At 45.1% G+C, this 20,431-nt stretch overlaps 3 long non-coding RNA genes across 5 annotated transcripts in view; all 3 read right to left on the bottom strand.

Annotated features, from left to right (window-relative positions):
• LOC110352277 (uncharacterized) overlaps window positions 1-4,874 on the bottom strand; it is a 30,963-nt gene extending 26,089 nt beyond the window's left edge. The window contains exon 1 of the long non-coding RNA XR_002400977.4: window positions 4,426-4,874. This is a non-coding gene — a long non-coding RNA (uncharacterized lncRNA). The remainder of the gene's footprint in view (window positions 1-4,425) is intronic.
• A 1,217-nt stretch (window positions 4,875-6,091) lies between these two features.
• Window positions 6,092-9,948, bottom strand: LOC140001439 (uncharacterized). The gene is made up of 3 exons (XR_011806661.1): window positions 9,794-9,948; window positions 9,214-9,305; window positions 6,092-8,266 (listed from the first exon to the last, which is right to left on the bottom strand). It is a non-coding gene; the product is annotated as an uncharacterized lncRNA (long non-coding RNA).
• A 5,339-nt stretch (window positions 9,949-15,287) lies between these two features.
• LOC106016328 (uncharacterized) overlaps window positions 15,288-20,431 on the bottom strand; it is a 108,299-nt gene continuing 103,155 nt past the window's right edge. For all 3 annotated transcript variants that reach the window (XR_011812376.1, XR_011812377.1, XR_011812378.1), the window contains one exon: window positions 15,288-19,505. This is a non-coding gene — a long non-coding RNA (uncharacterized lncRNA). The remainder of the gene's footprint in view (window positions 19,506-20,431) is intronic.

Genomic DNA, 20,431 nt, shown 5'->3' with positions numbered 1-20,431 from the left:
ATTGCCAACAAGCAGTGAATGTGGAACCTTAAAGGTTGGTTTCAAGTAGAAGTAAAACTGGTGGCCTGAGCATATTCCAAACAACTGGCTCCCCATAAATATTACACACCAGCAATACAAGGCCACATCTTCTTTAGGAATCTCCACTGAACTCCAACACCTGGCTGTCAATGACCAAGAGTGACCCCAAAAACCTTTCACCTGGCCAACAATCCACGGATTCAGATTGCCTCCTCAAATCACTCTAAAGAAAACTACCAAGATCTCTTCCAAAGGCAGAACATTTGCTTACATTCATGGCCAAGAAGGACATGCACAGAAACAGGACATATATAGAGACACACTGATGACATAATTTATCAATATCAGTTGTACAAATGCAGACTAAATTACTACCTTACAGAAAAAGTTAACAACCTTAAAGAGAAGAACAGGATAAAAGAACGTGGGGGGAAAAGCAGGACAGATGGGTTAACAAAAATAATAGGATGTGCATAATTCTCAGCTACTCAGGAACAGTAATCTTCACTTTCAACAAATCTGTTTCCTGTGTATGCATCACAATCAGATTTGATGAATTCACTTACCAAAGTAAGCTTTTGTGTCCTACACAGACAGCTCAGCTCTGGGAGAAGCAATATGAGTTTATACCTTCCCATACAACAAATTATTTACTATGTCCACATCAGCTAACATCTGTGGAAAGCAGCTGAAGCAAGGAGGCTCTCAGCATTTTAACTTGCACCTCATTTTAACTTGCAGAAATGTTTACTTTATGTGAGGCTTGAATTTGAAACTACAGTTGAGTGCTGCAGAACTTGTTAGGAATTGCGTTTCACTCAAGTTGAGACCATTTGCTCCTGTGGCACCAGGAACTCTACAAACTCACTGGAACAGTCAAGCCACAAACCAAGCCTGTCAGGATATTCTGTGCACACTTTCGAGCACATTCCACTTATGAGGCTCCAAGTTTGCTCAGGTCAGTTTTGACAAATACTCCTTATTAAAAGGAAAAAAGTGAAGTGTGGAAGGATGGGCACTACATATCTCAGAGAAAGTTTGATTTCTTCAACTTCTGAAGCATTACCAGTATTTTCAAAACAGCCCAGGCTTACAGAAGTACATTTTTACTGCAAATAAATTAACATTCTCCCTACAATTAAATAAACCTTTTCTTTTTCAATTTTGGATTGAATAAGGTAACTCTGGTCAATGGAAGTTAACATTTTCTTTTTTCTTCATCTTACTTTATTTTTCGCCCAGTCATTGAATTGAAAAATCTATTATTCACACAACTCAATCTGAAATAAATAAAAGAGCAAACCAACTGTAGACTCCTTAGATTTTGAATTAAAATGTCAGGCTGCAGGAGACAGGGCAGAATATTCCATTGCCAGAGAACCACGCACTATATAATCCCTTAATTGTAACCAAACCCTTAACAGTAGTTTCATGTACTCATAACATCATTGACTTTCAGGTTTCCCGATTTTAAACTGAGCTCCCCACAGAGCATTAAGGGTACATGCAGTGAGCTGTAGGTCTGAGACGATGGTTATCTAATTCCTCTAATAAAAGAAAGGAAAACACCTGTCAGTGAGAGGGAAATTTGCAGCCCTGGGAGTTTTCATCATGGGACAGTGACATTGCTGGCTTGTCTGTAAGGAATAGCTCAAGAGGGAAGTCTCCTTAGAAAACCAGTGGTAATAGGAGGAGATTGCTTATTTCCTAAGTAGGCATAGAGAAAAGGGGGCCTGTGTTCATTCAGGCAACCTATTAAACACTTCGCACTGCAGCAGCTGCACATCTCTTCCATGGTGATACCCTGGAAGGAGCCCAGTCAAGTTCACAGCAGCGAAGAATCCACAAGGCTAACTTAATTTGCTTCTCCTTCCCCAGAAGTCCTGCATCCAGAGCAGCTGAGTGATGGACAGAGCAGCACACACTAACCCAAAGCCTGCACCCTACATCAGATGGGCAGAGGATGGCCCATATAACATAGAGGGGCAGGTTTCTCCCAGCTTTCCAGCAGCTTACTGCCAGTTTTCTTCCCTCCCTCACTCTTGGCCACAGTTCTCCTGGCATGGATTTAGCCCCATCCAAGCAGCCAGGTGATCAGCACCGCTTTTCAAGCCTGCACTGGCCAGAGGGATAAGGGAGACATTCTTTTCAGGCTTGCTTGCTCCCTCACCACTCGGCCATAGCGATTTCTCGTTATCATCCACAAGCCCGAGCCCCCAGAAATGAAGAAAGTGGAAGCTATTTTCTGCTGTTGTTTTGAATGTGAAGTAGAGCAGAGCCTGGATTTCATTCTCAGGGCACTACAGGGTCACAGGCGGTGCGTAGACAGCACAATCGCTTATCTCTCCCCAAGGCACTGCATACAAGAAAGAAAAGAGACACACGGCACTGGCCAGGGTTCATTGCTCTTGGCAAACTGCAGCAGTACCCCAGAGGTGAGTGGCTTCCTGAGCCAGCCTGATCCAAACTACTAGCTCAGAGGTGAAGCACTGCACTGTTTTGGCACGCACACAATCAGCAAGACAGACACAGATCTACAGCTGGGCACACTTGGACCAGCAACATTTAACAGCAAGGGTAATTACCTCCAGGGACATCGTGCCAAGGCTTGTGGGAAGGCCTCCTTGCAGGGTGTTCTTTAAATCAATCTCTTTCTAAGCAGTGGTTCAAACACAGCACCCAGGACTTGAGGCAAGAACTATCAGAGCAAACCCATAGCCACGAGTCATGCTGAGAACTGGGATTTTGAACATATTTTTCTTAGCCCTTCCTACCAAGCACCCCATATCAGACAGCTACCTGATCTAGGCTTCTTCATCACACAGTGGTCAAGGTGTGACATGCCACAGCTGGCTACCACATTGAGACTTCTCAGGCATTCAGTAGGCAAACCCAACAGCTGAAATGCCACTACCCAGTAGGAGCAAGATTGCACCCTTCTGGATCTCATGGCCTAGGCACCTGAGCGAGCTTAGTCCTTAAATCTGGTATTCCCACTTGGGAGTATTTAACAAAAGATTCCTTTCTTTATGACTCAGAACAAAGCAATCTGGAGTGTTTAGTCTCCTTCTGTCATGCTCAAGTTTCTGACTTCCCATAGTTTGTATTAAGAACTGAAAATTACTACACAGTAGATGTAGGAAAGGGCTCTGTTATAAAGTGTTTTGGGGATGCTTCTGGACAACTCAGTTATTCCATACTGCTCCCATTCCATAACCCACTGCTGGTAGAAATCAAGAGCAGCTTGATTACTGCTAATAAGACAAAGATGGGATTTTAATCCCCATAAATATAACCCAATCAGTTTTGTAACACACCACATCACCTCCTGCTGCTGGTGTGAGCGCATAACTTGGCATGATGAAGCCACTTGCTTGGAGGGCTTCTTTACACACTGAGCATGCTCCTTGTTGAGGAGCAAGATAGGCAAGTAAAGACCTTGAAAGAACTATGAGGTCTTGTGATTTTAACTCATCACATCCAAAGCAATATGCCACACAAATGTGTCATTGGAGCAACTGGTAAGAACAAAAACTGCCAGGAATATTATGTCTATGCTCCCCACAAACAACAGTGACTCAATAAAACACTGAGTTGCTCTAAGAGAATCAGACTCCACCAGAGACCATGGACCTCACAAAAACCTTGCTCTCAGGTGAAGCTCCTCTGAAGAAGTCCTTCAGAGCTGCTGTTACTCCCGTAGTGTTCCTCAGACAACAGCTCACCTGAGCCCTGCATGCTCTCAGAAAACAAGCCTCCTTTGCTTCCACCCTTTCCTCCAGCCAAGCACTTTTTGTCCCCACCCCACCCCCCCGTCTCTGCTAGCTGGCTTGATGGGAGGGCTACATCTTCCTGCCCTCAGCTGGCTGCTCTTGGGAGGGAAGGAAGCTCACCCAGATGGATTTCAGCAGTTCTCATGAGTATTTTATGGTCTTTTACTGATTTACAGCCAGTTCAGCATTCTTGTAAATGGCCATAAATTGGATTGAAGTCATAAATCATAACCAGAGAAAGAAAGACACAGTCTCTGAGTCCCAGCTCAGGCTAAACCAGCCTCTATGAATATATGGAAGAAACCTGCTCCCTCAATCAATAAATACACACAGCTCAGGCTACAGCACAGGGCTGCAGGGGCCACCCCCTCCATCCCTCTTCCCCAGGGCTGTACCAGGAGCTACCTCCTGCACTTGTGTGATGCATCTTCCTCCTAAAATGGCTGGCAAACAGGGGTCGCCCCCACCACCTGAGGGGTGTATATAAGCACTTCACCACCTTTACTGTGCTTACACTTGCAAGCACACCCCCCTGCAAGCAGGAGTTCAGAGGGGCGCTTTTCATTTTCACTCAAGGCTCACAAATCCCTCACGTGGAGCAGCAAGGGGAGCTTCCCACCCCAGACATTACCTTTGGGAAGTGGTGGCCTTCTTTCTCCACAGGATCAGCAGAAAGCCACAGGTCAGCTTGTAGAAGTAGCAGATCCACGTATAGTCCACAAGCAAAGTTTTTCTATCTTCCCCTTTTGTTTCCCTAGCTCGTTTTTAGGATTTAGCCTGTAAGCATTTTTGAAAGCATCTGACACAGCTGCTGTAAGCCAGGCCCTTCATATTTCTGGCGCTGGCTGCGTTCCCGACAACACAGGCTGGCTCTTCCCACCTCCTTAGCATAACACCCAAACGCTGGCTGCCCTGACCCCAAACAAGAAAGAGCAGGAACACACTAACCAGCCCACCCCCCTGCCCACCCTTGCAGCTCACAGCAGCCACAACCCTTCCTACAGAGCCCACCAAACCCAAGCACCTCCTCCTGCCAGACCTTTTGTAGCCCTCAGGGCCGCCGGATTGCCATGCCCCCACCCTGCAGACTGCACCTGATGGAGATGAGCCTCAGCACCTGCCCCCAAGGCTGTAAGGCCTCCTGCTGCTTCTAGCCCAGCGGGGAGAGGCCCTACCACACCTACAATTAACGAGGCGCTTTGCTGCCTTAAAGATGTGCGAAAAGCCTCCACAACGGCTTATCTGCTCCTACCTGGGGAGGAATCACAGGCTCAGCCCCAGCTGAGCAATTACTGCTTTGTAATCCTATAAACAACGGGGGCATGGCCCAGCCAGCAGCCGAGGCTGCAAACCCAGCTCTTGCAGGCAGTGACCCCTTCTTGGCTCTCTTCGGTTGTGGCTTGGCTATGTTAATTTATTATTTAACCAGATGGATTGATTCAGACGTGCAACCAGTTAGAAGGAGTTCTTGTGCCTCGCTCTGTGGATTCAGCGTGTTTAAATACAAGTCACTGGTCAATTGCCAGCACGGAGGGAGGATGACCTCACAGAAAAGCACCCTAAAGACATCATCTGACACAGATGATGTCATTTTCTAATAGCCTGGAAGAGGGGATGAACTGCCTGCTCTTTGAGCTTTTCATTAATTAACCGCCTTGCTGTTACTTAGTGCTCCCCCTGTTCACGTGTGGCTGCTTCTTTTTATTTCTCTGTTTTATTCTCACTTGTTTATGCATTACTGTCTTTGTGATAACACCTCAAAGCCCTAGACTGAGACTAGCTTCCCACTGTGCAGAGCACAATACGAAACATAAAGATATTCGTATTTACACCTGGGCAAGGGTGACTCTTTCTGGAGTTCTCTTGGTTTTTATCCCAGCGGCTTTCAGCATGTAGTCCAAGCACTACTTCTAGCTCTGTGAAAAGTATCTAAAAGCAAACCATGAGCAGGCAGGTTAGAATCTCATCGTGGGACTTGCATCTCTTTGGGGGGAAAATTAGAAAAAGCAAAAAATAGAGAAATACAAATTATTAAATGAAAAAAACACTACACTTATTGTATTGTAGTAAATAATACTTTGATTAATAGTAATAATAGTAGTGTCATAACTGACCTATGCTTGCTTGCCAAGACCCTAAAAAAAAAAAAAGTCATAGTAACTCGACCGTTTCTATCAACATTCAGATTCTTCAAAAACTTGTTGTTTTGAAGCTGTATTTAAACTGTTAAAGCTCTAATTTTAACACCAAGGTAAAATATTGCCAACAAATTGATGATTGAGAACATTTCACCGAACTATGAGAGAAACTAATTATTGCTACCGTTACTGGTAACTATTATTTTCCATTAGACATTTACCATCATGTCATTTATTTATTTATTTATTTATTTATTTTTGTGTGTGTATGTATCTGTGTTTTCTGTCTACATATACCTGACAGTGTAACTACAGGAAACATGACCTATCCATAATTCCAGTCCTGGGCATCAGAAGCAACTTTTACACCCAACATTGTGCATCTGATCACCTAACCACATACATGTACATGTACGCTGGACCACAAGCACTATAGATGTAAGAAGGATATATAGACAAGTTACTCCAGAATGGACAGCATCGTCATAGTCAGAGCTCATCTGCACTGTCCCTCAGCAGGGATCTGTGACTTGGCCATGAATCCCTTGAACGTATGAATGCAGCTTTGGGCCAGTTCAGAGCTCCTGCTTCGAGGAGCATGGGAAGCAGCGTATATACTGTGGTTCAGGACCTGGGTCTGGTTAAAAAAGCTGGCTGACTGCTAGGACCAGCAGTGTTCAACATATCAGAAGTATTCCAGCACAAACCAGATATGACTTTCCATGTGTCTCCACAAGACCCTCAATCTTCGCCTAATAAGACATACCAGATAATTGAATTTGGTGAATGGCCGAAGATCTTCTCTGGCACCTACGCATACCCTGACACATAACCTTCAGTCTGTCCTGCCAATGTCACTGTCTCTACTTGAAAAGGTTGGGGAGGGGTCGGAGGTGCATCACTAGCACGTGCACACCCAAGCACACACCGCTGGACACTGCCTTGTGGCAATGCCATTTGCAAGCACGGGGTAGTGGATCTCAGAGGTGCAATCCAGCTCCAGTGGCTGTGAAGGCTAAGCCATTTTGCCATGGGTCATTTGTCCCAGTGATGCCAGCAAATAAATCTTAAACCTTACAGGTCAAGAAACTTGTATTTTTCTTTTGTGTTTGTTCAGTGGAGTTCTAGTCCAGGGGCTTCTATTTTAATTCTAGTACTAACAATAATAATAATAGTTAATGGCCAGAGGAATAGCAAAAGCAGAGGCAGAGGTATTTGCAGTTTGTTTTGGTGTTTGTTTTCTGAGCAGAAGACAGGACTAGCAAAATCCACAAGGTGACACCAAATCAGTAGGATCAAGCAAGGTTAAGAGACTCAAAAATTCAGGTGTGATGGGAGTTTCTTCATAAATCTGCTGGTTAGAAAGTCACCCTCAAGCTGAAAAGAAGCTTTCAGTGAATTCCTACCCTCAGAAAGAGTTGCCCTTCACTGGGTACTGATGAATCTTTCCTGTCAGAAAAGATTTATACATGGGAAATAATTAAAAACAATTCAGAACTTTCTCCCTCTTGGAATGAATTAAATTACATTAGATTACATTAGGTAGCGGGGGTTTTGTGCTATGTATTTTTTTTATTATTATTTTTCTTTGACCCCAAGAACAAGAGACATTTGTGCTTGCCACGGGGTCTTTTTTTACCCAAGACCTCTTCTTGCTGCTTTAAATGATATACATTGTCCACAATGCTGTAATAGTGCTAAGCATGGCATCATTTTCAGAAACAAAGTGTCTCCTTCCCTCTCATTCTTTTGCACATATGGCATCTCAAAAGGCAATGACAGACTATAAATTCACACCAAGGTTATAGAGCCATTCAACAGAGAGGAGGGAAAAGATGACTATTTTTTGATGGCTCTCCCTGTGAAGAAAACAACCAGTGCCATCATCAGACCCAGACAGAAAAACAGTGATACCAGAACAGCTTTTTTGTTGTTGTTTGAAACGTTGTTCACAGCAAAGTCTAGTCTAGTGCTTTTGTGCCTGCAGTATGTTGCAGCTTTCTTTTGGCTGAGGCTTTTTTAAACCAATAGATAATTCAGCTCTGTTTTGCTTAAGGTCTCCATGAAGTAATGCTTTGCATCTTTTGGATCCAGCCATAGTGTTAGGTGTCAAGTCCAACGCTGGACTTGGTTCTCTGTTTTGAGCTGCTCACTGACACCTGCAGAGCTTGCTTGGTCTGTAGCAGGGATGCCTCTGTTAGATGCAATGCCACAATACAGCTGTCCGGAAAGAGCCACCAGATCCCTCCAACACCAGGGCATCCACTGGGTGCGTCAAAGGCCATATTCCCAGCTCCTGGCCATTCACCATGCTGTTCGCCTCTGTCACAGTGCCTGAAAATAAAAGAGAACATCTATACTTATTCCTGGGCTTTTAAAAATATCAATATAAATGGTTGAAAGTTAGGTACAGACACAACGAATGTGCAAAACTCCTATGATCCTGGTAGCCACATACCCAAAAATTTCTTTATAGCTATCTGCTAAGAGAGAGAAGCTCCAAAGTAGCACCTGTGCCCCCTTTAAATACCTTTTCCACTGCAAAATGGCAAAAGAGTGTTCCACTGCACAGTGCATTGCAATGCGGGCTTGGAGGCAGGACAGCACCAGCTCAGCTACGGGGGAGCTGTTAAGAGCTGAAGCAGGACCAGACAACCCTCTTCCCCCACTTTGGGGGACCTGAGTGGGTGTCTCTGCTGGCATGCAGCTCCTTGCATCGTGGAAGTGCCAGGCAGTGAGAACTGCTCTGCCCAGCACTTCCCAAGGAGTCAGGCTCTCCTTCTCCGAGATTCATTTTTGCTGGTCCTGTGTTTTGCAGTCCTTTTTTTTTTTTTTTTTTTTTTTTTTTTAATTGGGGTAAATAGAATCAGAATGACAAGTGAAGAGTGATGGTTTCAATGGGCTATTTGTCTGGTGAGGAATTTGTGAAATATGTGTTTTTCTGTAGAGTGTGCATGGCTGTAAAGAAGGGCCAGAGTCAGCACAACCTCAGAGCGAGGGAGAATAAAGCATTCTAGTTTTGTGGCCATTGATCTGATGACACTGTGGGTAATGGATGGACAAGGTTAGTCTCAGAGTGTCTGATTTTTCTCAAATCATTGCTGGAGTCAAGCTTAGGGTTGCTTCACCGTGCAATTCTGTATTTACTTCTATTAGAGCTTCTCATATCTTCACACTCACTTTGAATTTCCTACGCTTTTAGTGACTGATGGGTTTGGAAGCTTTGTTTAGAGAACCATATCATTCTGGAAAGATATTTTTACATGATTATTTTTGTTTACCTGAATTTTATTAATCTTCCTTTGCAGCCTTAGATCCATGTTTTTATCTGAATTCTGTTTTTGTTGTTTATGTGTTTCAGATCTTCTGTTAGCTGTTTGGGAGACAAATGCTAGTTGGGAAAAATCCTTTTTTCCTTTATTTCCTTTTTTTTTTTTTTTTTTAATATATATATATATATATGGGAAGAAGAGATGTCTGATCAGTGAAGCGAACCTACATCACATAAACAGGTTTCAGACCAGTTTGGAGCTGCATTGCAGGAGCAGCTCTTCAGGGGTGATGCCTCCATAGGCAGGGAATGATATAATTTGTTACGAGGTGCTACACACTGTGTGCCTCCATTAAAGGAACCTAAGAACGAAGAGCTGTGGCAGCCAGGAGAAAGCAGGGAAGTGGCAAACAAATTGATGCTTACAAAGAGAAAGGAAATACTTCAAAGCACTTATGCATTTCCATAGCACCACCTGCCACTAAGGACATGAGCCCCAGACTGCTAAGTCTGCCTGTAGCTTTGAAGTCCCCGTGGACGCCTTGCTGCTGTGTAACTCCCAGATAACCACATTACTAAAACACTCCCACCTCCAGTTGCATCCTGCCAGAAGATGGTGTCCTATCCTATCAGACACAGGTCTCAGCACAGTGATCCAGGCATTCGTGACTGATTATTGCAGCTAATATCTAGTGAAGAAGCCAGGCATCCTGGAAAAGCTCCAGTTGACAAAACACAGTCTCTGGTCTCCCTGGCAACACAGATTACTGTGAGAACATCACCCTGCTGCTCCCTCGTTTGTATTGGCCACTAGTGAAGACAGAGTCACCTTCAAGGTCTCTGCCCCAATACTCGGCACCTGCCATGGGTTTCGTTTGAGCTGCTGAGGAAATGCATCTTGCTGCAAAACGCCACCAAAGCTGTGCAGGAGCAAGCAGGTGGTTGACTTGGAGGATGGGGTCTGTGTATGCTGGAGACCGGGTTTCCCTGAGCCTCAGATGCATTTTGTTACTCCCACAACAGTGAAAACAACCACACCAGCTCCTGCACGCTCCCTGGAGAACTCGGATCCCCAGCACAGCCCCTCCATCAACGAGCTTTCTGCACCCACCCACCTGGGTACAAAGCACAACACATCCACAAGCCCACTCATTAGCACACTTGCAAATCTAAACAAACAATTCACCCTATAAACTAATCGGGCTCTTTCCTCTACAGGGCCTACACAGGAGGGAAAAAAGACAGAGAGCATGTTATTTTTATTTCTCTTTTCCAATACTTGGATCACACTCAGGCACTGTACCTCTGACAGTGCTTAAATGCCCAAGAAAGCTGCTGGGGTCAGAAGTATGATGTGGTCTTTGTCCCTATGTCACCCAGGGAATGGATACCTTTGTGCATAAGGAGAGACTCCCACGCCACCTTGAGCCACACAAGCACAGGCACCTTTGCACAACACTGCTTGGGGCTGTGAAACCATACCCCCAACTCAGCTTGCTGCTAAGCTGCCTTTAAATCTGTTAGCGGGTCCTGAGGAATGACCCACAAATCTTCTTTCGAATTTTTAATTAATTCTTTTCTGCTGAGTTCACTCCCCTTTTCTGCTGTGTTTCCATGAGCAATCTCACAAATCAGTTTACTGGCAGAGATGTTTGTAGACAAGGCAAATTTTAAGTCACTGTTGCATGTTATTTGCAGAAAGTGTATTTTGAATGTGTTATTACAGGTCTTTCCACTGTCTCCATTAAAACACAATCCTAGTGGTATAATGACACCTAAAACTTAGGCTCATGTTTGTACCCCAGCCCTCTAATAGCTGAAGAGAGGAAAGTGATAGCAAGAAAACCTTTCCATAAGCATAGCTTTGCTGACAAGTGCCCCTGTGCTGGATCAGACCACAGGCCCTTCTGTACAGTTGCTTGCAACAACCATAAGAAGAAATTCGAAGAAACGTGTGAACAGATCAATTAGTTCATGAAAGACAAGCATGCCACAGTATAAACCCATTAGAGATTTTGCTGTTGCTACTGATATCACAGGGAAGTATTCAAGTATTAAGGCAGGTGGGATAATGTGACTGATCAGACAAATAGGTGGGTTGATGAGCCAGTGTCATCAAAGTCAAGGAATGTACACGTGCTTTTAACATACAATTATTTCCATGGAGAATGTCAAATACTTTGCATAATTTTCGCTATAAACAATTTTCAACCCACAGCAGAATATATTTTTGCCTGAAAACACTGAGTGAACATAAAAATGATTACAAATTACTGGACACTGTGGCTTGAACATGAACAAATTGTTTACGACTTCAAAAGAAGATAATGCCTGATAGAGCAGGTCAGGTTTAAATAGAAACTGCATGCTTAAAATGAGAGAGCAAATGTGGTTAAGCTACAGCAAGAAACTCTCACCTGAAGGAGAGGATTGGCTGTGTTTGGACGTCTTGAAATCAACAACAGACCTCATTCAAAAGTCCCTTTTAGCTAAACATAAATGATGTGTTAGTCAAAGGCAAATTCCTGGGCTCAGTCCAGGAGTAACTGGGTGAAAAGTAATGGCCAGTGATACTGGGAAGGTCAAAACAGCTGATCTGATAGTCAAATAGTCATTTTAGCCTTCAACTCTGAGTCTGTGAGCGTACAATGGACACATGGTTCATCATGAAGAGTGGTGCACAGCCTCAGCTGATATAAATACACATTTGCACCGATTTGCACTTGATAAGCATCTGGCCAGGCTTGCTCAGCTGCACACTCTGGCATGCTGTGTAATCAAGTTTAAAACTAACAAATGACTGTAGCATACCAGAGCCCACGGGCCAGATGGTGAGTGGGGATTGCAGGAACCTTACCCGTGCACATGGCCATAGTCAGAGCAGTCTTGCTCTTGTCCACAAACTGTTCCTCATGCGAACTGAGGACAGCAGACCCCCAGGGAGGTATATTGAAAGCTTTTTGGTGTAAGGAGATCTCCTCTGGGTTATGTGGGGCTCTTAAAAAAGTGTTGTTTCACCCACAGTTGTGCTGGAAGATGCATCCCCACCAGGATACATGCACCATTCTCTGACCCAAAGCCAGCTCTGGACATCTTTTCTTATGATATATTTACGAGTTATTTTGTCCTAGATTGTATAACATTAAATCCAACTGGGTTTCTTAAGCGCTGCATCAGGCTAGGGTAGTGACAATGAACATCTCCTTTCCTATTGTCTGAAAGCTAATCTCAAAGGGAAAATTCAAGTTACTCTCAATTTCTGCCTGTTTCCACTTGTCTCCCCATGTATCACGCTACTAGTGTCTCCCTGTTTCTGAGATACTTTTTATGTATGTGTAGGTTATCATGCTCACAGTAGTTGCTGTTTAACCAATCTCTCCAGACTTTATCCTTTTAATCTTTCTTTCTGAATCAATTCCTCCACTCTCTTGATCATTTCAGTTGCTCTCCTTTGAACAGCTCCTGTTTGTCAATAACTCTTCCTAATGACTCATGTGGAACAGGAAATATGTGAGACTTCAAGGCACACAAATCTCACGAGCAGCACAGGTTCTGAATGCAGGATCCCAGAGATTCGTATGCAGATTCCTGAGTTAAGCCTCCGTCCTAATGCCAGAGCAGCAGCCTCTGGAGTTTTATTGAGCATCACATCTTGTGTTTGGCCCTGCTGGCTGCTTCACATGGAGCCTACGGGACAACCTGTGCGAGAAAGCCTGGCTGTGTGCTCACACGCTGGATATGAGGCCATGCCCAGGCCTCATTAGAAGATGTGCAAGAGATCTCTGTAGTTACAAGGAGTTCGCCTGCTTTGAGAGTGGCCTCAGGGCCTGCAGGAGGAAACACCGCAGTTATATCGCTCAACGTGCATAGGAGAGCAGGGAACAGCCAGATGATGTGAGGTCATTTACTGCAGCCACAACATGCTTCCACACGATGCATATGTATTCTCCCCACAGGTGGGGAGTAATGCTGAGGAGTAACACCGTGGATAAGGGGAAAGATACAGTCATTTAGCGAGGCGTTTTCTAAAATATGGAAATCCAGCCCAAATTATAGGAATATAAGAGATTGTAAAGTGCAGCAGGGGAGATATAAAATGGAGATTAAGGAGGGTATAAGGAGCTTTGCTGAACAAATCATACCATGGCAAATCTGTGCCCAGACTCTGTGGGCACCTGACTTCCCCCAGGGAGAAAAATGGTGCAGTTCTGCTGAATAAGAAGACGGGAGCTGGTTACAAAGGGGAGCTCGGGGTAGGGAGCCATCCCTCCCACAACACAGGAGTCATCACGCAGAGGCAGCCTTCCTAACAATGCACAGGACATAAGCATGGTGAGCCATCATCTGGCTCATCCCAGGGAGGCACTCAGGGTATATATACAGTTTCCTCAGCCATTCAAGTAAAGCAGCCTCCTCAGACTGACAGCGCTGCAGCTCCGTAAGTGTGGGGATGTGAAGAGATTCCTCTCCCAGAGCTCTTCAGGCTCTGTGACTCCAGCTTCTGATTAGGGCGGTGGGTTCTACCTATGGTGCTCTGGAAGAAGCTTGTTAGAGAAAACAAAAAGCACGACAGTAAGAAGCCAGGAGCCGCTGCCTCCCATGAGTGTGCATTGCCTTGCTCCAGCTGATGCACAGCAACTCATCCATTTGCAGTGGAGTAACTAGTAGGGTAGCTTCTGAGGTGGGTGCCTGGGAGATGCCAGGTGAATGAGAAGGACAGAAATGTCCTGGTTCGGTGAGACGCAGGCTCAGGATGCCCAGCTACCCTAACAAACCCTCATCCTTCCTGGGCCTGCTGTAACTTAGTGTATTCCAGGCTTGATCTCAGTCCCTGCACATAATGGAGAGCTGTGCACGTCACTCAGTGCACAAACCAACCTTTGGGCCCAACACTACAGAGCAGTGTGTTAAGCTGCTGCTGGACATGTGTGCAGCAGCTGTGAAGGTCAGCAAAGAGACCTTTCTGCCTGTAACACCGAATGGACATTTTGCAGGCCTAATTTTCCTCTCTCCTGATAGCCAAAGCTTGACCACATGTTCTTCTGCCCTGGGGCTGGATGTGTCTCTTGTACTTTTGAACTGAAAGCACTCCATTGCAGCAGGAGAGATGCCTATGTGTGGGGAGAAGCAAACCATTTGCCCCTGCTGTGCAGAAAGGTGCTTTGGGGACCTCTTCTCCTGCACTGATGGACATCTGCCCTTCTGAGATCGTTTCAGAGCTGTGTGTCTGTCATTCTGTGTAATTTTTGTGCAGTAGAGCTTTGATATCAATTATTTCAAACAAAGTGGTTGAAAGTTACTGCCTGGCAAGGGCAGGTGAGTGGATAGTGGCCATCAGCACTGACTTCAGGACTGCTTGGCTAATCCAGAAGGTTGAGGCAGGAGGGCTGAAGTGTCAACAGCATAAAGTGTTTTGGTAACTGGAAAGGTAAAAGAGCCACTGCTGGTTCACCAAACCCAGTCTCCTGCTGCCTTGGCCAATTTCTCACTTCATCCTTTCCTAGAGTGAGATCTGGCACATGGAAAGCAGTGAGTGTTTTTCCTCTGTGTTTTTTTCAGATGGGGAGATGAGGACAAGAGTAGGAGGAGAGAGTAACTCTTGGATGTGTGCAAAATTCCCAGGCTGAGAAGGGTCAGAGACATGAGAAGATGACAGTAAATCAAGATGTGAACTTCAAAGTGGATGATAAACATCTGCAAATGCCTGAGAAACAGAGTTCAGAGTAGTTGAGCTATTAGCTGTTTGAATGAGCAGGTAGTGCTCATTCAAACAACTTTTTGTACAAATGCCTGTGGGACTGAGGGGCCAGGAGGGGAGCGATTATTGTAACCATGTTTAACAAAGAAGCTAAAGATGATCCAATTATAAAATAGAGAGCCTTACCTCTAAACAAGGAGAAAAACAATGAAAAAAAATCATTAAAGATAGAGTTAGAAAGCTTCTAGACGAGTCTAACACGATAGAGATAAACCTGTCTGTCCATTTCTGTAAGTGTGACTTGTGCTCCTCTAGCCTATTAGGATTCTGGGGAAGAGTTAATGAAATACTGGGCTGAGGAGACGGGGTGGGGGGGATATAATTTATTTAAACTTTTCAAAAGGCTTCTGATACAGTCTTTCACAAGCAGCTATTAAAGAAATTTGTTACCCGTAGGGTGGTAGGCAAAGTCCTGACATGGATTAAAACCTAGATAAGAGGTAAGAAACAAAGGAAAGGAATAAGCGTCCAATTCTCTGCATGAAAGGAGGTTAATAGCAAGATGCTCCAGGGATCAGCATCAGGACCAGGGGTGTTCAATATGTTTATTAACGATCTAAGAGAAAGAGGAGAACAACACAGATACAAAAATTTTGCTGATGGCACAGTTTACTTCTTGCAGGCAATTTATTGACTGCGTTTGACTCTCTTCTTGTGTTCATGGCTTGTCTATGAATAGATCACAAGTTTTACTAATAGGCCTATAAATATAATTGGAAGTATGGCTCAGTCTGGTGAACAGTACTGAGACTGATTGCAGGAGGAGACATACCGGAGCTGGAACATCAGCCTGGGGATGGATGCAGAGACAGAGAGCAAGCAAGCTTCAGCATTCAGCGCTGGCCCCCCCATCCGCTCTGCAAAGTCCTGGTTCCTGTAACTCTGCCTGTGTCTTCTATCACTGCCTGCTGATGCACAGGAACAGCCGTGGTGTAAGCAGTGTTAGCAGACTCACATGTTCTATTGTCGCACTATTTCTTACCTTCCCGCATGGCTTGGATCTGCCATGGATTCATCTGAAGTCATGGTCCTTTGCCAGCCTCCTCCCCGAGCCTGTATATTTTTTGGGAAGTGTGCACTCATGTATGTGCTCTTATCTGTATCTCTCCTGCTTTTCTAAGACCCAGTTTGGCAGATCCTTCACTGTGCAGCCAAGCTTTTTGCTGCAAACTTTAGGAATTAAGCACCTACAGCCGTGCCTTGCACCCTGCCCCATCCAGCTCTACCTTCCACACTGCCTCCTCCTGCTGGCCTTCCACAGGCTCCTAGTCACTATTCATCACGCTGACTGAAACACTCAGCTCCTCGCAAGGTAGTTATTGTAGGCAAGTTAAAAGTCCTCCTTCACAGTCACTGCTGCCACATAAGTTTGTTCAACTCGCTGTATTAAAGTCATTAGTGCCAGGCAGCCCTGGAGAAATGCTTTATATCGTCATTTTCCCCTACAGTTCGGCGACCATTTTTTACGCAGTTCAGATCTCTGCCACAGAGTTCCTCAGCACATGCTTAAGGCTGCCTGTATTTACATCCTTTGCCAGACAAGAAACATCTTAGAGACATTATTAGAGAAAACCACATGTTCAAGTGATTTCTTAAATTGGAGCTTTTTAAAATTAATTGGTCTCCATTTGATAATCACCCACTTGTAGCCCACGGCTACCACCAGAAGCCTCTTTCTCCCTCCCACCTGTGGTCATTGAATTTTGTTATATTATTTCAGCCTCCCCCAAAGGAAAAGGGGACGCGGTAACTTTCTGACCAGCTCGGGAGACAGAACTCCTGTCCCAGCGTGGTGTCAGCATGACAGATGACAAACAGCTTGATCGGTACAGTGGCTGTGAACACGGAGGAGGAGTGCTAGTCGGTCTGTATGATTCCTTGGCACGAAAGGTGTTACTGCTGAAGAAGAATTTCCCAGATGACATCTGATTCGGCAGTTCCTCTGTTGTGACGCTGACGACTTGGAGGGTGATGCTCACCCTTTCTCCCACCTACCAGCAGCTACCAGGGAATTAAATGAGGCGAAGGGGCACTCCAGACACGAGTGTATTCAAGGACCAGCAGCAGCAGGGATGACGTGGTTGTACTCACAGCAATGAAGTTTGGTGTTTGAAGGCAGCAATCCTTCGTGCGAGCTGCTGGCGTTGTCGCTTGACACTTCTCACCAGCTGGTGAGTAGGAAAAAGTGTTCTGGTGTCACAGGAAAATAAGTGGCTGCAGCGTGTAGACGAGTTGCTGGAGGTTTTGTAATGCCGTTTTCAGTCTTTTATATATATATGCAATCACAGATGAGCAAAATGGCCTCCATCTCAAAGCTACTCCGTTCTGTCAGAAACAAGCTGGAGCAGCCAGGCGGTCGCTTGAGTTATGGCACAAAGGGAAGGTGCTAAGAAGGCAAATGCAATCCAAACTCCAGCTCAGCATGTTGCAAACAAATTGAGCTGCTGTGATCAAGTTGTGAAGAAAAAGAGGTTTTCCTATTACTTATACAGCAGTCCTAGACATGGGGGTAACAAGCAAGCTGGAAATGGAAATTCCCATTGATGAGAAGAAATTTGATATTATTGCCATTGGCGAAGCCTGCGGGGATTAGTCACATGGCTGAAATGCTTAACAGTCTAGTTACAGACGGTTAAGGAAAAATGGAGTAAAGGCACAGGGGTGATGCTCAGCATAAAAGATGCCACTGTGTCTTTTAGTCCCTTGATTTTTCAGAGCAGAGTCCAATTCTCGTGTTTACTTGCAGAAACTTTCAGAGGATTACTGTTGGGGTCTTTCAGCCACTTCTAAATTAACTGATGGAAAAATAATGATTCTGCTCCTCTCTGTAGCATATGGAAATACAAAAAAAAAAACAGTTATTATGGAAGGATTTTAATTTGAAAGCATTTTAGGGGTTTTATGCAGCCAATAGCAAACATCATCAGTGCTTCTGAAGTGTGGAGATGATCATTTTCTACTGTGAAATCATTGCAGTCGGGTTGAGGTAAAAGTCTAATGTCGTTCTCATTAGGAAGGACAACGAATGATGAAAGGCTGGTCTGGAAGCTGCTGGTTGTCTCTGAAGGGTGGGTTTCAAGTCAAAGAGGGATTCAGGCTGAGAAGGACAGATGTGGAAATCAGTATAAAGTAACAAAAACTACAGACTTACCAAATGTATTTAAGAACTCATTACACTGATACCCACAGGCTTGATAGGAAAGAGCCTAGGAACCATAAATAAAGAGAGGGAAACATTCAGGACAATTATAAATAACTTAAAAGAATGATAAGCTCCTGGACTGCAAATTGGCACGAGGAACTATTCAATGATCCATGCTTAACAGGATGATTAGTGTATGACTACTTAATAACAGTCATACGGAAATGTCACTGGGAAAAGTAGAGGTATGCACCTGCATAAGCTTTTGGACAACATTAACAGTAAAAATAGGTGCTAAAGTGCTACAGAAAGGGTTGATTTTGCATTTGCAAGTGTCCCTGCACCTGCACATGCACATACAAAAGCAATTGCAAGTGCCTGTCCAAATGATCACAGGGCTGATAGCGTTAATAAAAGGTGATACTCACAGGATGCTTGTTCAAACCTGTTGCAGGAGAAGCTGGAAGCCCCTGGGAGCAGCTAAAGGGACCAGTGATCATGGTTTGATTGCTCTCAGTATGAGCAGAGGAAGATGGTGCCAAGCAATAATATATATATACTTGGCCCTCTGCAAAGGCTAACTTCTCAAATGTCAAAAGTAAAATTTATTAGAGGAGAGAGTACAATGTCTATATGTATTTGTATAAATACTCATTTATGTATGAATGAGAATTGGGAGTTCCTTCAGCAAAGTTTATCAGAGGCCTCAGAGGCCACCGTGACACAGTCACGTAAGAGGATGACAGCGGAGGAAAACTCAATAGGGCTGAGCAGTGAGAGGAACTAAAGATCACTCCACGTTCAATCTTCTCCACTTCATATAGATAATGGAGAGAGCAGCCTCAGTCATAAGAGGACAAGGACCTGTCCCTGTGGTGGGTTCGTGGCTAGGAGAAGAGGGAATCTGGGCCAGCTTTGGTCTCTGGTGGGTGGTAGGGATAGTAGGGAGGGGAGGGGGATGGTTGGAGCGTCCTCTTTGCTAAGGGAGTGGGGGAATTTTATGCCCCCTCCAGTTGTTGAGCTGGTGCTGCCAAGTGCCACACTAAGAGGCTCTTGTGGCCCTGACATTTCCGAAGTGTCTTTTCAGGCCTTCACGTCAGAGCTGACTCGCGCCCAGGCAGACAGGATCCCTCCCACGTCCAATTACTCATGGCAGCCTGTGCATTTGCTTTGTCACTTGACCTCATTCCCCTTCCTTTCCCGGAGGCAGAGGTGCTTCAGGCAGCGGAGGGACGCTGTCCGTCCGAGGCTCAGATGCCTCTGTCCTCTCGTCATCCTCTCACAAGCTCCACAGAGTGGTGGGAAGGGGATTAAGCCACTGGGTCCACATCCACCCTCTCCCACAGATTTCCTTGGAAGTACACAAGGGATTCTGACTTCCACACAGTGCCGCATGCTAGGCCTACAAGACACAGCAGGGAAGGAGAGAGAGAATAAATGCGTGCTCAACCGAGACCTGGAGTACTAGCCTAGGGCTTTGCACTTGGCAGATCCTCATCTCAGAAGAAAACTTTGTGGTGCTATTACCAGTCAGCACTTCTCCCTCACTCTCTCCCTTTCATCTAGGTTGCTGCAGTTGCATTTAATGACACAACAGATGTATTCATTTGCATCTTTATATGGATCTCTAAGCTCTACAAATGGGTGGGTGGGCGTGACCCCATTTTCCCAAATTATTCAGCACCTTTCAGTTATGCATTTCTCTCTTTTCTAATGTCTTTTTGAAGCACATGCAAGCAGCAGTGGGGAATTACTCTGCTGTTTTCGCCTGAGCATCTGGGTCCTGATCACTCCTCTGGCTGCCTATGTGAATCTCCCTTAAACAGCAGGAGCTACGGAGATGTCTGTGCACGGGTGGACTGCCTCCTTCACCACGTACACACACTTCCTGGGGGGGGGGGGGAAGGCACAGATTTATCTAATAAAGCCCAAAGACAGCTATGGGGAAGAAATCATGGAAAAAAAAAAAAAAAAGTGACACCCTGTCTATTTATCGAGGGTGATGACAGCTCTGCTGCTGCCATCAAGAGATCTGTAGTTGCATTTCTGGGATGTGGGTGAGTTAAAATATTTCCCTTCGCCATCTGAAGGCGGTGTTTATGTGGAGCTGCTTGAAGCACGCTCCGTGCTGATGACTAAGGGAGATGCTACCTCCAGCGTGGAAGACCTGTGAGCATGGTTGGGTGCTGGGGTGTGCTCTTCAGAGCTTCCTCTGCACCAGGGCCCAGGTCCTCAGCCCTGAGACGGGGGGAACCAAGTTACAGCTAGAGCAAGAGGGTTTAAATGGGTGGGGAATGTGCCTGCACACAGGGCTGGGTGCCCTGGAAA

The sequence above is a fragment of the Anas platyrhynchos genome, chromosome 1 (assembly GCF_047663525.1).
Source record: "Anas platyrhynchos isolate ZD024472 breed Pekin duck chromosome 1, IASCAAS_PekinDuck_T2T, whole genome shotgun sequence".
Classification (NCBI taxonomy): domain Eukaryota; kingdom Metazoa; phylum Chordata; class Aves; order Anseriformes; family Anatidae; genus Anas; species Anas platyrhynchos.
The sequence above is the reverse complement of the archived record's forward strand: the minus strand, read 5'-3'. Positions and strand labels throughout refer to the sequence as shown.